The sequence below is a fragment of the Protopterus annectens genome, chromosome 9.part0 (genome assembly GCF_019279795.1).
Source record: "Protopterus annectens isolate FY-2018-M chromosome 9.part0, PAN1.0, whole genome shotgun sequence".
In the NCBI taxonomy this organism is placed as follows: Eukaryota; Metazoa; Chordata; order Ceratodontiformes; family Protopteridae; genus Protopterus; species Protopterus annectens.
The window spans coordinates 863382834-863404230 of record NC_056743.1 but is presented as its reverse complement, the minus strand read 5'-3'; the positions used below and the strand labels follow the sequence as shown (position 1 = coordinate 863404230).

Below are 21397 nucleotides of genomic sequence, written 5' to 3'. Positions count from 1 at the left end.
TTTTTTTAAAAGTTTTGTAAATAAAGAAAAAGAAGGTTTAGTGTAAATTAGCCAAGTGTTATATGATGCTTCATTAAATTTGTATAACGTGTTAAAGTGGATAAATGAAAAAAGAGATTAATAGTAAAACTGTATAAATATATGTATGATAAATTTTAGGGTATGGTAAAAAAGAGCAAAAGTGAAAAAGAGTGTATAAATGAAGAAATAAAATATTACCAAGAAAAATATTTTTTTCAGGAAATAAAAAATGATATAAAGTATGGTATAAGAATGTAATGATAAAACATTACTATGTAAAACCATGGGAAAATGTAACAGATGAAAAAAATTAAAGCAATAGAAATAAGAAGTAAATGGTATAATCAGAAAGTAGAATGTCAAGTTTTTTGTGGATATTGATAATAGATAAATTGCCAGTAAAAGGAAATGTGCCATATAAAATGAAAGTGACAGAATATGTTTACATTGTCAAGGAATGTAAAAGAGAAAAAATTATGGGGAAACTATGTAAAGGAGATTGTTTTAAGATATAAAAGAAGTGGATAAAATAAACATGGATATGATTAAATATGGATTTTATAGGAATATAAGTAAAGAATGTGTTAAAAGACAAGGAAAATAGTTATTTTATATTATATGAGTAATATGAAATGGAAGAATAAATGAAATTATGTTTAATGGCAAATGGATTTTAGCAATAATATTAAGTAAAATCAGATGGTGGTTATAGAAATAGGAGTGGGAGTCTAATTGTAAAGGAATTTATGAATATGTGTAAACAGATGTGTATATTTATATATTTGTACACGTAAATATTTATAAATATATAAATATTTTATAAATAAGAGCTGTTTTTATGCATAAATATAAACCCCCTACTTTTTATGCTGCTTCCAGTTTTTTGGTTGCTCAATGTGCAAAAAGGTGACAGCTGCTAGTTTGGCTGGTACAGAGGTAAACGCTACTGCTGCAATACAATATTCTGTAACTTCTATAAACACTGACTTACAAATTGTGTTCTGGATGAGGGTGGCCTTTCTGATTCTGCGTTGGTTAAGATGTTTGATGAACTGGAACTGCTAGATACCTGAGTACTTCCTTGGAGTGAAGATGTCAGTCATTGTGCTTCTTTCATTTATGTTTCGGCTTGAGAAGATTTACAACCTGCTTTGTGTGCTGCACCAGTGCAGGTAACTGAGGAAGAAAGATTTATACTGTGGTGGTTTCTGATAAATATACCCCTGGATTCATGAAGCTTGGTGCAAGGCCGGTGTAAGGTCTGCGCCGGTCGTGCGGCATATAAATGGTGTAGTAGCGCCATATGCATATTAATGAAGGTGCGCCGCTACCACATCCACGTGCATAGGACTCGTGCGCGAGTGCATGGGGTGTTACTAAGCTGCGCCCGGAGGCGTGTCAATGTCGGCTGGCGATGAGCAACCTAAACTGCTGAATATTATAGCCTGCCTGCAATAGTAATCGCACCTATCAGTGTCCATGGATAATGAAACGTATGCAAAGCATGCAAGACAGTTCCCGGCCACACAAAATGGAGAACAAAACAGAAATGCACGCAACATAATATGAGTTTCCATCCATGGAACAAATGGCATTTAAAATCGTGTGTCCGTAATGTACTGCACTGTCAGAAGTTATACCCAGTGGAAGTGAAGCGCATCATGTCAGTGTGCCGCCAATACACACGTCTAGCCCCTTGGGTATGGTCACCAGCAGCCCCACAGTGGTAGTGATAGTACACAGCAGGGCAGTTGTGGGTATATAACAACCATAAAGAAACCTGACAGTCCATATTGTATACCAAACACACACAAACATTTGTATATTAAAATGTGCTATACACATGAACAGGAACGTAACTGTCACATACACATAGGATGCTATATGCGGAACCGGGATATCCAAAAGTAGAACCCATGCATGCAAATGCAATACGCAACAACCCCTGTATAGCACATAACCCGCACCCATGTCCGAATGTCCACCAAATCCAGCTACCAGCCTTGCGCATCCGTACACCTACACATAGCGGGTATTCCCCATATGTAGTAGGAAGTATCGTCCTATGCAGTATCCGGATTGCAAATATGTATCCCACATTTGTAAACATCCCATCACAGGTACGTAAATCCAAATGCCCGCTCGTTAATGTTACAGCAAAATGTGTGTACATACCGCGTGGGATAAGTAACCTGTTGAAACCTCAGAGTTGTTTACACGCCACAGTGTCCATTACTGTACACATCTGGACAAAACATGTATGTGTAGTCACAGTATTGTTCAGTATCTACACAGACATGCAATTCATACTACGCAGGATGGAACAGCTGTCCACCATGCAGGTCACCCCACTAGGGTTGCCACCTGTTCAGATGGCCAAGGTGGGACATCCCTTGTAGAAATGTGAGAATTTGCAGGATAAAACATACCCCCGGCCTGTGCAAAGTACAGAATTACACGTGTATGCCAAGATAAAAGCTAATGCCATAGCATTTGAATAGCTTATGCTATCCCAAATACTAGTTATGTGTACCAGATACAAAATACCTGTATCATGCAACTAGTACAGAAATTAAGAAATATATTATTGTCTTAAAATCACAGGACATTTGCCATGTCTTAGGTGTCTTCGCAGGACACAACTGTCCAAAGTGGGACCTCCCCTCACAAAGAGGAACAAGTGGTAACCCTACTCCCCACTGAATTATCGACAGTATATATTCAACTCAATCACATACCGACACCACCTCCCAACCTATTACAGCAACAAAACCTGGACAAAGCCTAAAAGGATGGGTGGACAAATAGGGACAGATGTAATTACTGCTCTCACAAGCTTCGAAATTTCAAGGAATAATAGTATGTACATAAGCAGGAAATGTTGTGAAGAATGTGGGGTTAGTCCCCAGTATTACAGAGGTCCGTACATATATACTGTAACAAGCCGTCACATATGTTGACTGTACTACTGCATACCCGTAGTTAATTCATAGTTAAGTCATGTGCAAAATAATAACCCTCGTAAGAATGAATACAGGAAATAGTCAAATGTGAATGGGAACACCACTCACCGTGGATTATGTATCGTAACCGCCCCCACCCATATGTATTGCCAACATCATAAGCTGCTGACAGGTGCCAAAACACCTGTGTCTGTAAACACAGATTAAATGTTTAAAATGGACAAACCCTGTCCATGTGCTTTGTCTGACATTTGAACATGGACAGGGCAGCTCCGTTCACCAGGCGGACAAGCCTAAACCCAGATCACCACATGAACACCCTGACAATTAAAGACCTGTATGTGTCAGGACTATAAGCCTTTGGGTTCTGAATATCCCTGCAGTGATGAAATATGCAGCGTGGGTCCAGAGCAGTAGGGAATAGGGAATGTGTAACATGTAGTACCGCATTTTTCCCAGCAGGAGAATGGATGCCTGTGACGTAAGTGAAGCGGTGAGGCATATGTTAATGTAGCTATGTACTATGGGTATGCATATAAATGAGTCAGAACACCAAACGTATAGTGGTTACAGCATCCGGCCAATGTGAATGCAGTCCCGGTTGAACAACGACTACAGCACATATAATGTGAAAGTGTAATGAATGCGTCTGTGCTGTACAGACAGTTAAATATGTAAAGGTGAACGTGTGTTTCGCAAACGTCCATTAACCGTATTACAGATAATTACTGGTACTGTCACAAGTAATAAAGCCCATGTAAGCACAAAGACTTAGTAAACATATGTAACCCACAATAAGGATATGCATGCGCGCCTGCGCGTAACCCACAATAAGGAAATGCAAGTGCGCCTGTGCCTGTGTGATCCGCTCACAGCATAGTAAATGAATGCTGTTTCCCCCATGTTAGTTATACATGGCTCAAACCTGTTAACCTCGTAAAGTATGAAACTGGACAAAGCCATGCAAACTACTGGTACAAATAGGGACAAACACCAGATATGTGTCAGAACAAACATAGAAAGTGGATAGAATAACGGGTGTGTCAGTAGCATGGATTCTCTGAAGGGTATGCAGTCATAACCTAAACTGCTTGCCAGAAATCCCCACTGTAAGTCTCAAATGAAATGCCACAACATTGCCAGATAAACACAGGTTTATTTAAAACACAGCGAAGATAAAGGGGCCAGCAGCTGTACACTCTGCGACAATCTGTATAGTGGAAAGGTATGGTATGGATATAGATATATGTGTATACACATAATCCACAGACGTAAACCAAAGCAAGTTATGAAATGAGGATTGTACATGTATATATGTATACACAACAGACTTCTGTCCCATAGATATGACATATGTACGTAAATAGGCGACGTTATATCTAATATGGGTAGACAAACAGACATGCAGGAAAGGTGAATAAACCACAGCATTCCAAACCATTGGCCAGAAAGTGACAGTCCAGCAAGTTCTACACTTTAAACATGCAGATAGGTGTCCATTGCAGGACTCCAAAAATTGAATCTTACGTAGTGTCAACCGACATTGACACAAAAGAAGTGACTGCAGCAAATACGAAATAGCTGTACATGCAACAGTATCAGGTGCAAGGGTGACGACACATGTGTCGATAGAATGTATGACGTACAAACTGATATCCGGAGAGTGGGGAGTGCATATAAGTGTCTCCACACTTCAGTACCGCACACATTAAACATGTGTAATTGGTACTGTAGAGGGTTGTCAGGTATGGGAATCATGGGTATGCAGAAATGGGCCTAGGTGTTGTTTGGCAGGAATTTCGTAGGCCCGCCCCATGGGAGTGATGTGGGTATAGCACACGCCTATATTCTCAATAATGGGGCAAACCATCCACTGGATATTGCGGAAACCATTTTGGCAATATGTAGGGCCCTCTATCAGTGTCATGTAGGCAATTATCATGGATGGACATGCGTACGACCAAGATGGTCCCCATAACTGGCAAACTGTCAGAATAACACAGCTGTACTAAGGCATAGTACATGAAATACAAATAGGGACTATATTAGATATACCCCAGACAAAGTCAGAACATCGTGAGAATACTGGCGTACCCATGAATATGGATGTTATGAGTGCTACTAATCATGTAATGGAAATGTCAGTCACTATTATCTACCGCACAGTCCGTAATGCCTTGCCAGCAATTAACCAGAAAGGCACATCACTATGACAAATGTAACAAGGTCAAACATCAGGGAGTTTACCCATAATGTGTACAGGTTAGGAGTATGAAGGTAACCTGTCCAAAATACATGTACAGAACTAGTGATACTAGGTGGACAGGTGAGAAGAAAGACATCAGGACAAATGAGAAAACATGTACAAGACACACGCATGTACTCCAACAAATGTGAATGACAATGTATGCCCTGTGAATGTCAATGTGGAAGGTTAATAGACACAAAAGTAATGTATCCCTCAGGGTGTCATGCAGTGTCACCGTAACAATGTCCAGTCCCCCAGAAACGTACGTGAGCTCTACCACTGACGGAAAGCGCAAATACCGGCGCACACATACGGTACATGATAGACCAATTAGTGTGGATAAGCAGCTGTTGGCCTGTGTGAGGAATACAACTGTCTGGGTGGGTGTGTCCTGCAATATAATTGTAATGGCATGTGGCCTGTGATGCCGCCATACAGTGTGTGTATTGGTGTCAGAAAGTTGATATTTTGTTACAGACACATACTCCGCAACTGTACAGATTTACGCAGAATGTGCAGAGTTCTGCCTCATATGTTTGGTGTGTTCCACGTAACAACAGTAACATTATGGCACTGTCATGATAACTGAAGACATGAAATAATGACAAACATGTGCGTAAGACACCAAATCCGACAGAAAAGCCATACTAATGCAAAACCTATTATTGTGTCAACTATCTACGTTTGTAAGAGCAACATGTCAATACTGCCCCTATGTGTCCCACTATCAGATAAGGCCTTGTCCAGCAACCTGCTCTAGGAGGTGGAGTGGTATGAACAGAAACAGATCCATGTGTGAGGAAACAGCAATATCGACTGCAAGATAATGCAAAAGGTATGAAATGCGCTGCAGTAGGACGTGCAGTACTGTCCGCAGGTATGTGCTGACATGTCAAATGACACAGCAGTCTACATGAAGAACCTATAGGTCTGTCACCTTTACAAATGATGATAGTGGGACATACCCAGAGCCATGGACACAGCACAAATAGACATACACACATCAAAACTAGGCCATGATACATGAAGCCTCCAGCGTGTACGAGTACAGTGAGAGTACAGCAAGGATAGATGTCTGCCAAGATATACAGCAAATGCCTGTAAGGGCGTGTAACACTGCCCGTAACATGGACGTTGCATGGACAATGTTGGGAGTTGCAACATACCCCATTGGTATGTGAAAGCTATGCAAATATGCGATACATGAAACAGTCAGCTGTCCATGCAAGAGCAGAGGTATGGGCAGAAAATAGATTTATATATATATATATATATATATATATATATATATATATATATATAGAGAGAGAGAGAGAGAGAGATACAGACACACACACATACACACACACACACACACACACACACACACACACATGTGGCAGGGCTGGTAATCGAACCTACACATGACTACCCTATCACACTACAGCATGACGCATTTACAGAACACGCTACCGAGATTACCAAACACAGCAGACACACAGGCATTCTACTAGGTACATGTCAACATCTGCAAAGACAAAGACGTCAGCAGGATACATCTGTGGTGCGAAGCATCTAAAAGCATAACCTGAGTCCCCAGGCAGACGGGAGCATGCACAGACACACACACCCACACCTGGCAGGCCTGGGAATCGAACTTACACCTAACTACCCTATCACACTACAGCATGACGCATTTACAGAATGCGCTACCTAGATTACTGAACACAGCACTCCCAGAGGCATATTTCTAGGTGGGTGACATCATCCACAAAGGCAAAGATGCCGATAGGGAATGTATGTGTTGTGAGGCATCTAAAAGCTTTACTGTGTCCCCAGTCAGCTGGAAACACACACACACACACACACACACACACATACACACACACACACACACACACACGTGCACACACACACACACACACACACACACACACACACACACACACACACACACTTCGAAGGGCCGGGAGTTGAACACACACCTACCTACTCTAACACACTACCGCATTACGTATTTACAGAATGCGCTACCAAGATTACTGAACACAGCACTCCCAGAGGCATACTTCTAGGTGGGTGACATCATCCGCAAAGGCAAAGACGCCGATAGGGAATGTATGTGTTGTGAGGCATATAAAAGCATTACTGTGCCCCCAGGCAGCTGGAAACACACACACACACACACACACACACACTTGGAAGGGCCAGGAGTTGAACACACACCTACCTACTCTAACACATTACAGCATTACGCATTTAGAGAACGCGCTACTGAGATTACTGAACACAGCACTCCCAGAGGCATACTTCTAGGTGGGTGACATCATCCGCAAAGGCAAAGGCGCCGATAGGGAATGCATGTGTTGTGAGGCATCTAAAAGCTTTACTGTGTCCCCAGGCAGCTGGAAACACACACACACACACACACACACACACACACACACACACACACACACACACACTTGGAAGGGTCGGGAGTTGAACACACACCTACCTACTCTAACGCACTACAGCATTACGCATTTACAGAACGTGCTACCGAGATTACTGAGCACAGCACTCCCAGAGGCATACTTCTAGGTGGGTGACATCATCCGCAAAGGCAAAGACGCCAATAGGGAATGTATGTGTTGTGAGGCATCTAAAAGCATTACTGTGTCCCCAGGCAGCTGGAAACACACACACAAACACACACACACACTTGGAAGGACCGGGAGTTGAACACATACCTACCTACTCTAACACACTACAGCATTACGCATTTACAGAACGCGCTACTGAGATTACTGAACACAGCACTCCCAGAGGCATACTTCTAGGTGGGTGACATCATCCGCAAAGGCAAAGATGCCGATAGGGAATGTTTAGAGAGTGAGCTGTCTGAAAGCATATTACCGTCCCAAGGTAGACATACACAAACACGCCAGTGCTGTCAACGGGCCAACTAAAATTTGACGGAGCACAACAACACTGAATAGATACGGGATGCGCCACAGACAGTACACCCTTCAAGAGAGCAACAAGTGTGTTCAGTGTAGGCATCCATTGTGACATTGAAATTGGACATCTGGTGCCTGGATGACCACCATGGCTATACAGGATGTCAATGGCCAGGCCCAAACGCTTAGTATCACACGTCTGTTTGGAATGTACTGTGTGTCCATCTACACAATGGTGTACTGGGCATGCTCACACACTTAGCTGTTGCAAAGGGCCAACTTGCATGCACACGGAGTCTAATCACGGAAGGGCACAGTGTGGAATGTACTGTGTGTCCATCTACACAACGGCATAATGGGCATGCTCACACACTTAGCAGTTGCAAAGGGCCATCTTGCATGCACACGGAGTCTAATCACAGAAGGGCGCAGTGTGGAATGTACTGTGTGTCTATCTATACAATGGCGTACTGGGCATGCTCACACACTTAGCTGTTGCAAAGGGCAATCTTGCATGCACAGGGAGTCTAATCACAGAAGGGTGCAGTGTGAAATGTATTGTGTGTCCATCTACACAACTGCGTATTGGGCATGCTCACACACTTAGCTGTTGCAAAGGGCAATCTTGCATGCAGATGGAGTGTACACACAGAAGGGCACAGTAAGGTATAACTGCCCTCACGCACAGGGCGGTCACACATGCAGTGACCTGTACACACACAGCTGCCATCACAGCTGTCACAGGTGCAGGTCACACACGTACACACTGCAGTGTACACTGCAGCTGTCAAGTCAGCACCATGTCGTTGGTGCAGCACTACACAGCCATACGGTCCAACAATACCATGTGACACATGACCACTGGGCTGTACAGCGGTGTACACCAGCTGTGCAGAGTACACATGTACCAACAGGGATCCAACAGGTGTTATGCATTGCAATGATACCAGTATACATGAACAGGTCGGCTCAAGACATACCATGGCCCTTACACAGCTGTGACACCTGACTGTTGCTGTACACCAATGAACACATGTCTGGGTATGTCATACATGTGATTGTGTGGATGTGTGCATGGACTGCACACACAACACATACATACATGGCCTTTGATGTACCACATGCATAACACTGGCCTAATCAATGCTACACACGCAAATTGATTGTGGGCCCATGTCTGTTGAATGCTCACACTACAGGGGGTAGCAGTGTTGACCAGGACACATACCCTTGTACTGGTCGCCTGTGACACCCGTGATATCATACCGCAGTCCATGTGTTATGTATGTCAACACACATGTCCAACAATAGCAATGCATACAAACATGGCAACAGGAGACACATGTGACATCTGTACTGTACATGCAGCAAACATGCATGTGCAGTGGCCGATGTCCGTAACATAGTTGCACCTACCTACGACATGCAGACGCAATGCAGACCCATCATTGACATCTGTATACAGTGACATACAAACAGCATGTATGGAGGGATGTGTGTACATAACGTGGTGAACCACCTGTCTAGATGTATGTGTGCAGGGGGTGGTTCACAGTTGTGTCACACACCATCCTATCATGCCATGTGCTAACTGTACGCTATGTCGCTGTTACGTGACGGTGCTGACATAATGCATACACAGCAGTCAGGTGTTAACAACTATATGTCATATGGCACCTGTAACACCTACAACCTCTTGTGTGTATATAGCAGCACATTTGCCAGATATAGCGTTGGTACACATAATGCAATCAATACCACTGCATGTCCCTCGAACGTGTCATCATATGGCTGGTGTATCATTCCCAGCACTGCCATGTGTGTCTGAATGTGTGACCAGGGATGCCACATATCACGGGGAATATGTCCCAGTTGCTACACATCCCTGTACACCATTGTAGAGAAGTGTACATACGTCAGTGTGGGAAGCATGACGTTCGCCGGTGAGGTGCATCACACACATCAGCTGTCTGTATACACATGTGTGGTCACCACAGTGTGTGTGTGTCTGTATGTATGTCTGGTGCTTGGTGTGAAAGTGTATGCTAATATACGGTGGGAAATTATCACTGGCCCCACGTGTTGACTAACCCATAATGGTGATGCATTGCACAACCCTTTTGATGCCATAGGTCTCAGCCATACTGGCTACCTGTGCATGTCCCTTCTCTGTGACACGTCATGTGGGTGCATAGTACTATGAGGGTGATGACCACAAAGGCAAGGGTCCCAGCTGCACACTATGGGGTGTGCGTTATAGTGGTGTACACCCCGTGACTGCGGCCATGTTCATGTACTGTTACAGGGTCCTACTGCTGCACAGTATGGCCTCCAGCTACCAAGTGACACCTCACATCATCATTGGCCAGGCCGCTGTGTACAACCCCTGCACCATGTCACCATACCTGTAATGTGTCCTGCTATGTATGTCACGTCTCTGTCCAGTGTAGCCTGTGGCACCGACCACATGCATCAGGTGCAGTATATGTGCGGACATCTGTGTCATGTTTGTGTGTCCAACAGTCAGGATGAAGGTACATGTAGCATGCTGATATTGCCAGACGTGCCTGTGTGTACTCCACAGTTACATGTGGGGGACTGCAAACACTGCTACCTGTAGGCACATGCAAGTACACCATAGGAGGGAACCAGGGTATCACAACCAACATGGTGCTACAGATGCAACCGAGACACATACCGTGAACACATCACAATGCATGCTGCACCTGCACTACATGGTGTGACTGGTGCATGTCGACAGTACACAACCCATGTCACATACACAACTCAGTATTCACACACAACCACTGCAACATACACATCCCTCACCATGCATACACAGGTATTACATACACCTCTCACTATGCTGTTCACCCTGTGCATCAGAATATTTCTGCATAACCCTGCACCGATGGTGTGGATGACAGGGATGCTGCACAGGCTTCATCATATGCACAGGGTGATATGTTTGCCAGGGGCATAGGCTGCACCAATGAATAACATCATGTGTGTGTGTGTAAGGGCCAGTGAGTTGACTGGACATGTCTGTGCAGAATGCATGTGGATGTTGTGGAGCCCTACAGTTGTGTTTGCTGTGTGTGTCTATGTGTGTACACAGTTCTGCCATTTGTGATGCTTACATGGGGTATAACTGACAGCCCCAGATTGTACAGTGCAGGTTGTACAGCTCACTGTGTCCGTCCATGGCCACGTGACCTGTGCCTGCTTGGGGTTGCACGGGCACTACCAGGTGGAGGTACAGAGTGGCTACTGTCCGACGACACATGTTCGCTGGAAATGTGTCCCCGCTGAGACCGTCCAGGGCCATGTCCACGTGGCCTGCTGTGTCCTGGTGTTGACAGCGCAGCAGCTGCTGCATTGCTACTGCTACCGGCACTATGGGAGCAGGCATGTGAGGTGGCACGCCTGTGCCTCACTCCTACCAGGTGTTCCAGCACAGAGCTCCCGCTCGTGGATTGCCATGCCTCAGTCAAGGATTCCGACCATTTCACCTAGTCGCCTATCCAGAACATTAGCAATCTGCTGTTGAGCATTTGCCAATGCCTGGATGTTGTCATTTAGGGTATGGATAGCAGCCCTCTGCAGCCTCTGCCCTTCTCTGTTCTGCCATTCAGCACGTGCCTGTGCCACCATTACAGTCTTGAACATGCGTCTGGTGATACCAGCTGCTGTGCTCTGTCCTGCAGGTGCATGTCTGCCAGAGGTCCTCCTACAAGCAGCACCGGCCACATGCCTGTGTGGCACATCTGCAGTCATTACACTGACACTATGGTGTGTAGACACACCTTCTGTAGCCACCACATGTTCCTGTTCCACGCCAACAGATGCTGACTGTCCTTCCACTGTGGCCACTGGTGATGCGGTATGTGCTGGCAGCAGAACTGTGTGCGGGGAAGAGGGGGACATAGCTGGGATGGTAACCATTGGCACAGATTCAGCCCATGACAACCCTGTCTGTACCTCATGCATATGTTCATCACCGCTAGTATCTGTGGGGACACTAACATCAGATGGACCGCAGGAGGGTAACGCACCTACATCACCTGTGAATGCAAAGAAATACTATAAAGTACAATAGACACAGACACACACACACACACACACACACACACACACACACACACACACACACACACACACACACACACACACACACACAGACACACACAGACACACAGACACACAGACACACCATGCATGTGATTTGTCAGATGGCATGCAGCATGCCTGCGATAGAGCAGAGGGCATGCAGCTCAGACATTAATAGTGTTAGTAAGCATACCTCCCTGGGGTGCACACTACAGCAAGCAGGTGTCATATCAGTAGCCATGCAGTTCACACAATCATGGTAGTATGCATGCATCCCCGTGATACACCATGTGGCCCAGAACAGGATAACAGTACACATGGCTGATGTGACCTTGACATGTAATTTGCTGACATGTGCATTAACATGCATACATGTTTGACACAATGGTGTCCTGACACATGTACAGCATCATAATGGGCTTCACATTGCAGTGTTATGTGTATGCCCTACAGATAGAATGCATGTTTAGCAAATGTGCATGAGCACGGGAGGGTAGTGTGAGCCATCTACATTGCTATACAGTGTGAAGTACAGACACTGTGCCATTGCATGGCAACATGAGGCATGTATGTTGCTGTGGAATGCATAATATGTACACATTGCATAGCCATAACTGCAGCACAGTCGTGATGTTCGACAGATCGTATATGGTAGACATCAGTGACACCTCCATAACTGTGCACAGGCTTTTAGGTTGTCCACTGTACCACATCAACTGTATAATCAGTCAACTAAGGCTATAATGGACCGTGTGTGGACAATGTGCAACAGGGTGTATACACATCCCATGTACTGTGTGGCTACATGTCTCTGGCCATCCCCCATGGCCATGTGTGCACATGTGGTGGCCAATTGTGTGTGATGGGCATCTTCTCCACATGTCTGTGTGGTCCCATATGATATACACCCATACATGTCAGATATGTCACATTCCACAGGTCTATGCCGACAACGGGTTGTATGTTTGGTATGTGGGGTATAGGTCATGTGATAGTGTGACAATATTGCAGACAGAACACTACATGTCTGGGACATGTCAGGTGGCACATCACAATGTGTGCACCGGATGCAGGGACATATGACACAATGGTGACACTTGTGTGCTGCCCATATCACAGCTCACTGTGTGGTACTGTGTGCGTACTACACATGTTGTTCCAATGCATACTACATATGCCTCCATTGTAGAACACCTCCACCGTTGTATGCACAGCTGACCACACATGTCGCAATGACAAGTACTGTGGTTTCAAGTCTGTGTATCATTATGTGTGAATATATTGCACATGGGTGGCGTGTGTGAGTGCATGGTGGTGCAACCTGCATATCATGACTGGAACAAACATCAGGTGTGCAAGTGTTAACTGGCCACATGGCAAATAGATCTACACTGTAACATGCCTGATACTGATGACAGTCTCACCTGCAACGGACCCATGTCTGTGCAGCATGCCAGAGGTACCTGTATAGGGGTAACACACCAGTATGAACATTATCCGTGACTGTATGACAGCCACAGGTTGCACTGTGCATGTGCACACATTCACCTGTGTAATAGCATATAGTATGCACATGTGTGCATACACAACGTAGCATACTGTAGTATGCAGCATGTGTGTCCACATACCTGGCATATGTTGTTACTTTACATTATGTACAGTTACACATGCAACTACATGGGATATAATAGCCATATGTGCATTACTGACTTACCAGGCAACTCCAGGCTCATTGGTTGGGAGACACCCACCTCCACGATGGCAACCAGTGTTTCTGGATGCTGTTCCCCTGGGTGTCCCCAGACTGGCCAGTAGCTCCTCGGTGTGTGTGAGTGGGGGCTGGGATGGTGGCCCACCACCTGCTCCACCTTGTTCCCTGGCAATTGCAGTGGCACGCTGATTTGCATGTCTTATTAGGTCCATGCAGTGTCTGGCACCTGCTGGTAGGTGCGGTTATGGCCACCCACATCGTTCACCCTCCTGCGTAGATCCTGCCACAGGTCATCTCGCTGCTGGGCATGCTGTGGCACATGGCTGAACAACAAGTAATAGTTGTCATGGAGCTGTGGGATGAGGACATCATCCTCCTGGCAGGTGTATGCTGGGAGGCATGTACAGGGCATTATCTGTAAAACATAATGATGGTGACAGGTCACAGTTTCAGAGATGTACAGAGATACTGCTGCACATACATTTCCATGACATCTACTTCATCTGCACAGTTATCTTTGCAAAGCACCATGACACTGACATGACTGACGTGTTTGTGTCACACATGTCACACCCATTATGCATTGGATATCATCACCATATATGTGTGTCACCTCATTACAGTGTTCATACTCCATGTAAATGCTGTCTTGCTGTGGGCATGTCTATTTGCCTGCACTTGTGTTCTTACCTATCTGCACATGCCTCGATGTGTCCACGGTACTACTGTTGACCTGGATGCTGTGTATATGTCACATATCAACACAGACACAGCCAGAATGGACTTGAGCAGTGACAATGCACACATACGCATGGACACCTGTACATGCATGTGTTTTGCCATATACATCTACACAGCACTGTACAACTGTTCAACATCCTGACACGGATTGCCTGTATTACACATGTGATAGACATGGGACAATGGATAGTCAGACGACATTCGCAGGGATGGTCATCAACCATAGCATATGCAGGCACGGTTTCCACGCTGTTACAGACGGCCATTGTGCCACTGCAAGCTGCATCAGTGCCACATTACTGATCCAGTCAGTTGATAGTACATCTACCATGCGGCCATCACACCATGTATGACTGGGATGACATCTGCAGCTTTGATGGACAGGGTTGCATGGTATGGTGGGAGTATGTCACATATATGGCACAGGGATCTGTCCAGCCTGTGGCGATCCAAGTATTAGGACGGTGGCTGTCCGTGACATATGTCATATAGATCAGGATATGGACATGTAGCATGTCCATCATCATGGTGTAGCAAATGTCCTTCTGCAAGGTAGAAAGGCATGCTGCATAGTGGAGGTGTGGATTGTGAAGGCTGTTATCGCACATCCATGCATAGCCATTACCCCTTACAGGTGGTATATGATCCAATATTGGTCACCACAGTGCTGTATATGCCTGGCCACTGATCTCCGTGCTCATGGATGGCACCCTGACATGACATGGGTACCTCAGATGACTACCTAAGGGGCCTGGAGACGTCACCATGTCGGGGGTGCACTGCACAGCACCATCCCTTACACAGTGTCCATAATGTTGACCACAGCCTAGGTAGCAGTTTATGGGTACAGGGATGTTCACCTAGCGGTGACACTGCTGGTATCATCCATCAGACTGTGCACATATGTCACACACCTCACACACAGCCCATTCTGTATGTTGTTCACAACACTGACACAGCTAAACTGATAGGTCATGGCCATTCACAGCCTTACATACACAGGTGCCTAACATTTGTGTGTGCGGTATGGGCTACAAAGAGGGTGGGGTACAACACATTAACCCTGTTCTACTGTATCTGGCACAGATGTGCTGTGCACATGTCACTCTTGCACCTTTTGTAGTTGTGGGTCTGTCAACAGGCCACTGGTGGAACACACCTGTGACATGCAAAGGTATTTGTAATCAAATATCCATGCTATCTTGTACATCTGTACTGCTAACATCTACAGTGCTAATGGTTCATAGACATGCACACCATACTCAGCAGGGTTATAGTGCGGTGCCACCCTAAATGACTGTCATCACCACTTGTGGGTTGATATTATCCAACACCCTATCTGTATTGTATGGTCATGCTAGGCACTTGTTCAGAACATGTGAGCATGTCATGAGCTAATGATTACTATAGTGCCCATTCCACACCATTTCCCACAGGTACACTGGCTGTCCTACACTTCCCAGCTTGCTTAAGGTACGACAGCTGTTGTACACACGTAACGCACATATCCTGTGGGACATGGTTGTATATGCAGGCATGTCCAACTGTCACGTACCAGTGCTACTGCCTGTCTATATGAGGGATATGTCGTACATGTGGCAATAGAGCCATTGTCTCGTGTACACATTCAATGCTCACTTCCCAACATACGGCACTAAAGCCTGTGGGGGATGCACGTCTGCAGCCGTGCTGGGCCCATAGCTCTCAGGTGTACCTCATTACGGGAACACCTCATTTGGGGTTCTAAAAGGTGCATGTTCCTCAAGGTTCCACATTGGAAGGGTCTGTCACACATTCATTGTTGTACATAGTTTACCTGCTAGCCATGGCTAGATAGATGAGAATCATAGTAATTCATTGGAATATCTGTTTTATACGTAAGACCAACCTATGTTAGCCATCATATGCCCTTCCTAGTTGACGCTGTTAGTAAGCCAGTTGTAAGTGTTCCACGTTTCACCCATTTGTCACACTGTATGAGGGCTAATGTTCCTCATTTTGGGGACAGGAGGATGACAGCTATGGCTGAGGGTAATGCTGTCGCCAACCCTGACTTCACCTGACAGTCATTTGGGGATGTGTAACATTCGCAACACACCCCACCCATCACATAGTCTCACATAATCTACACCACTGGCCACACCTACGAGGACAACCTGTGCAGTACGTCTCCATACTCACTGTAGGCACCAGAGGTAGCCCCCATCATGGAAGACAACATCACCAGCTTATAGCCCACAGACTCATGTCTGCCCACCACATACAGCCAATAGTGTGTTATAACATTCACAACACACCAGTCATAGCTGACTCTGTAGGGTGTCACACTGCAGTTCCACACAGCAGGCTACACAAAGCGTTAGTCGCTTACATCTTGCTGTCGGGTAACTGCTTTGCAACATAACCTATGCACCCATGCCACACCTCACCAGGTACGATATGTCTGTCATTCGCAATGTTAGTGTGACTGCCCTGTGTTGCCACTTCACAGACTACGTGTGCAGGGACATGCAATAGCTCACCAGTCTTATAGCCCTGAGGGTGTGGGCCTAGCCCTGGGGAGCATTTTGCATTCGTCCAGACACGATACCACTGTACAATGACCGACTGTGTCACTTCAACAGTTGCCTATGCTCCTATTGTCATTCCACAGGCATGTGGTATCTGTCCGCTATGACTGTCCTGGTCAAACACAATGCTGTGGCACAGATGACTTGCACCTGTCAGCCCTGGGAGTACAGCTCACATGCTAGGCTCTTGCTGCTGCTATACTGCCTGTCCTGCACAGTTTCCAATAACTGTCACTGGCAGGGCGGTAACTGGCATGCGCGACATGGGGTCATGTGACACATTGCTTGCATCTTCCCCTGTGATGCACGCAGGCAAGGCACACCTTATAATGCACCACTCCAACATCTCTGCAGTGACTGGGACCTGCCTGTAGGCTCTACAGAGCACACCTGCAATGACAGGTTATAGATGGACCATACCTTCCAGGCACATACCTGGACCGGCACACCCACAGCTGAGGGGTTCCCATATCCCACTATGTTTTGCACACATCCTGGCAAGTTGCTTAGCATAATGCATCAGAGGTGCTCCACGTGCAACTAACTGTGTCCGGGACCGCTATACACATTGTAACAAGCGACAGAGTCAACATCATACCCCATGGGTAACATACCTTCTATGGTGGTATAGTGGACAGTGGGCCTCAGCTACTACTGATGTATGACTGACACTACCCCACACTTCACTGGGATAGCCACTCATGTACCGACACATCCATGAGTCATATCCTCCACTCTGCTGGATCAACACATACACACCACCTCCAAAACCTACATTACCCTTGGCATGAACACTACCACCATGTGACTGGTGTTACACACCTGGGGTTATCCCCTCATTGGTGCATTCCAAACATATGCTAATCTACCTTGTTAGACACATCCCAGAAACACACCCATCACAGCATACACAATACATATGTACTACTACACCTACTACAGACGTCTGCTGACAGCGGTTGTTAACATCATGACACCCATGCAGATGGACAATGCACATACAAATGCTGACACATACCCCAGTGCACTTAATTAGCATGTACACAACTGCATGGATCATGCTATTACACACAGAGCCATGATGGTACACACCAGATAACAGACGCCACTGTGGTGGTCATGTTCCACAGACATATGATGTACAACAACAGGTGTAGGCTGTTGCATGGTGGTGTACAACAACAGCCTACACCTGTTGTTGTACACCACTGTGCAACAGCCTACACCTGATGTTGTACATATGATGTACAACAACAGGTGTAGGCTGTTGCACAGTGGTGTACATTCCCATGGGTGGGGTGGCTCACTGGTCAGCCGTGGTGGGGCCACAGGTTCCCTCATCACATACGCCAAGACTAGCTACATAAACATGACTGCCACACATTCCAGGGTGTACCACCAGGCATTATGGTGGTATGTCAGTATTCGATGGCAACACCCACATCTGCTGTCACATACAACAGTCACTCAGGAACATTGCAGACCCAGGTATTGTTGGCAACATGCTGGAGGCTGGATTCAATGCTGACAGTACACCCTCTCACTCACTACAGGGCCGCAATCCATACATGAACATTGTGGTGTCCCTGTGGTCACACCTACACAGTCCTGACCTACACTCTATGTGTCCTGGGACACTGGCCCCATGTCACCTTCCAACATCCCAGGCTGTGATGTCCACCAACCTCTGAATTACTTGTCTCCCCCCTAGGCCACCATATTCAGTAATAGCCTTGTTTCAGACATTGTAGACCCTGAATGGCACACAGCAGCATTTATCACACTACACACAGGTGGCACCGCATTGCACAAGTGGGACTATAGTCCTACACACCTGACTGGACTGTTCTGCGTGGCTATGGGGCACCTCGTCAAGGACGTCATTCTCAGAGACATTGTTGGTCTCCCGTCCTCTGCTGCCACCCGGGTTGGGCTTGTTAAGGCCAGAGCATGGCCCCTACATATGGTGGACTCCTTTCATACAGTTACCAGGGCAGTTGCTGATGGTACAGGAGTCCACACATCCTACATTGTCCTCTCATTGCCTTTCAGCACCATTCCCCATTCTGGTATTGACAACATACACATCCACCTGCACATCGTACCCTGTGTCTCAGGATGTTATGCTATGTGGCTCATGGACAGGACACACAGTGAGGCCAGCATACCATAGTACCTACTACATGTCAGGTACTTTGGCATACCACAGTCCTCAGTCATAGGGCCCCTCATGTTAAGTATATGCTTCCCTGCAGAACAGGCTGGCACAGGGGACTTTCCCTGCCTAGCTTTAGAACCCCTACATACCAAGCGCCATGATTGCTCCACCAGCTGATACTGAATCCAACCATACGGGTGTTGCTGTGACAGATACATAATATGACTATCATGGCATCAAGCTGCATGACACAAGGTGCATGCACATCACTATGCATTACACCATTCACCCACTGACTATCACATGGATGGTAGTCCCCTACATACATATCACATTGTACATGTTTGCAGTACACACATATGTCGCACCCACTCCTGTGGTTACCGTATTGCCACTGTCGCATGGATATCCTCCTACATGGCCACACCTATCTGTACTGGGTGTGTAACTGGTACATAGGCACCCATTGTACCTCTGAACTCAAGACATCTACACACATTCAAGGGTACACCACCCCATTTAGGGTGTACCTTACACAACAGCTACAGCTTTACATGCCACAACATTAACACGCCATGACGTTTACTGAGCTCCGACAGTTTAAATATGCGGCTGCACTACGGACACCACATCTGTACACATTTGCATACTACATACTCAGGGGTGACCTCTGCTGATCAGACAGGGCCCATGTCCACAACATTATTGATGGATATACTCCTCATACGCAAGATAAGCAGAGGCCACTGTGAGCAACATGCTCATGGATATGTGCACACACGCCACAATGAGTGGGATGTGCTTCTGGGTTACATTCCCAAACAGGACACTCACCATGCTGTGGAACATAAGTCCTCTGTACATCACGCAGGGACACTCAGTAGCTCTGTTCATGTGATACCTCCCTTGGTGGTTGGGAGACACATGTAGGCCTGGGATCACTGCAGTGGCTGTACTGTGCAGTGGTGCAGGTGACACCTGGCTCTGCTCTTCACAGGACACTACCCTGGAGAGGTGCCAGTAGTGTGAACACTGTAGTTGTGCTTACACATGGACTTGACAGACTGCATAGTACCCCACTATGCACCTGTGCAGCTATTACATGTCCTTTGTGCATGGCTACTTGGTAGCCCTTCCATTTAGATTAGCTATCATGCTATTACTATGTCCCATACCTACAGGCCATATGTATCCTGTTATTGTATATACCAATAGACGATACCTGTGGTATGCATGATATGCCTGTTATGCTGTGTAGAATATCTGTCATATCTACCTATAATACTATACATTACACATATTTCACATAGTATCCCATAATGCAAAGCATACTTGCTCAGCGGGACCACGTTACATATGTCATTAACGTTATTTACCCATACACATGCGTGCTGTGACAGTATATCAACATATACTATCCCCTGCTATGGCACGTCCTTGTTGGACATACCCTACCACTGACAGCGGGTTGTATGGCATTGTTCTGTTTAATGGCCTCATGTAGCATCCCTTCTGGTGTCTGTGCTGCCCTTTTTCAACACAAAAATTGGTAGTTGTTCTTGAAAACCAAGTATAACCAAAACTATCTTCTTAGCGAGAAACTTTACTTTCCGCTTTTAAAGTGTTCTTATCATAAGTTACTTGCTTCATAAAATGATTTGATTGATAGTAATGATAATCAATGTTTTTAGGTTAAGCAGAACCTTCATGCAGAAAACTATAAGTGTATTGTGCATAAGTTAAAGAGGAAAGCTTATATTGTATCTCATTTTCTGGGGGAAATCCTTGTATATGAAAGAAGAATACAAATCCTTTTTGGTGACCTCTTCTAATATCATTTGCTCTTTGCCTGACTTGTTAAGCTATATAAAGGATTATGTTAGACAGAAATGGATGTGAAAGGGTTCAGCCTTGCATATTCTTGGAATCTTCCTGTTTTTTCTGCTGAACAAAT

At 45.8% G+C, this 21397-nt stretch overlaps 1 protein-coding gene across 1 annotated transcript in view; it reads left to right on the top strand.

The window, feature by feature from the left end:
• LOC122810601 (tetraspanin-31-like) overlaps positions 1-21397 on the top strand; it is a 261380-nt gene that overhangs the window by 197892 nt on the left and 42091 nt on the right. The gene's annotated exons all lie outside the window — the stretch shown is intronic.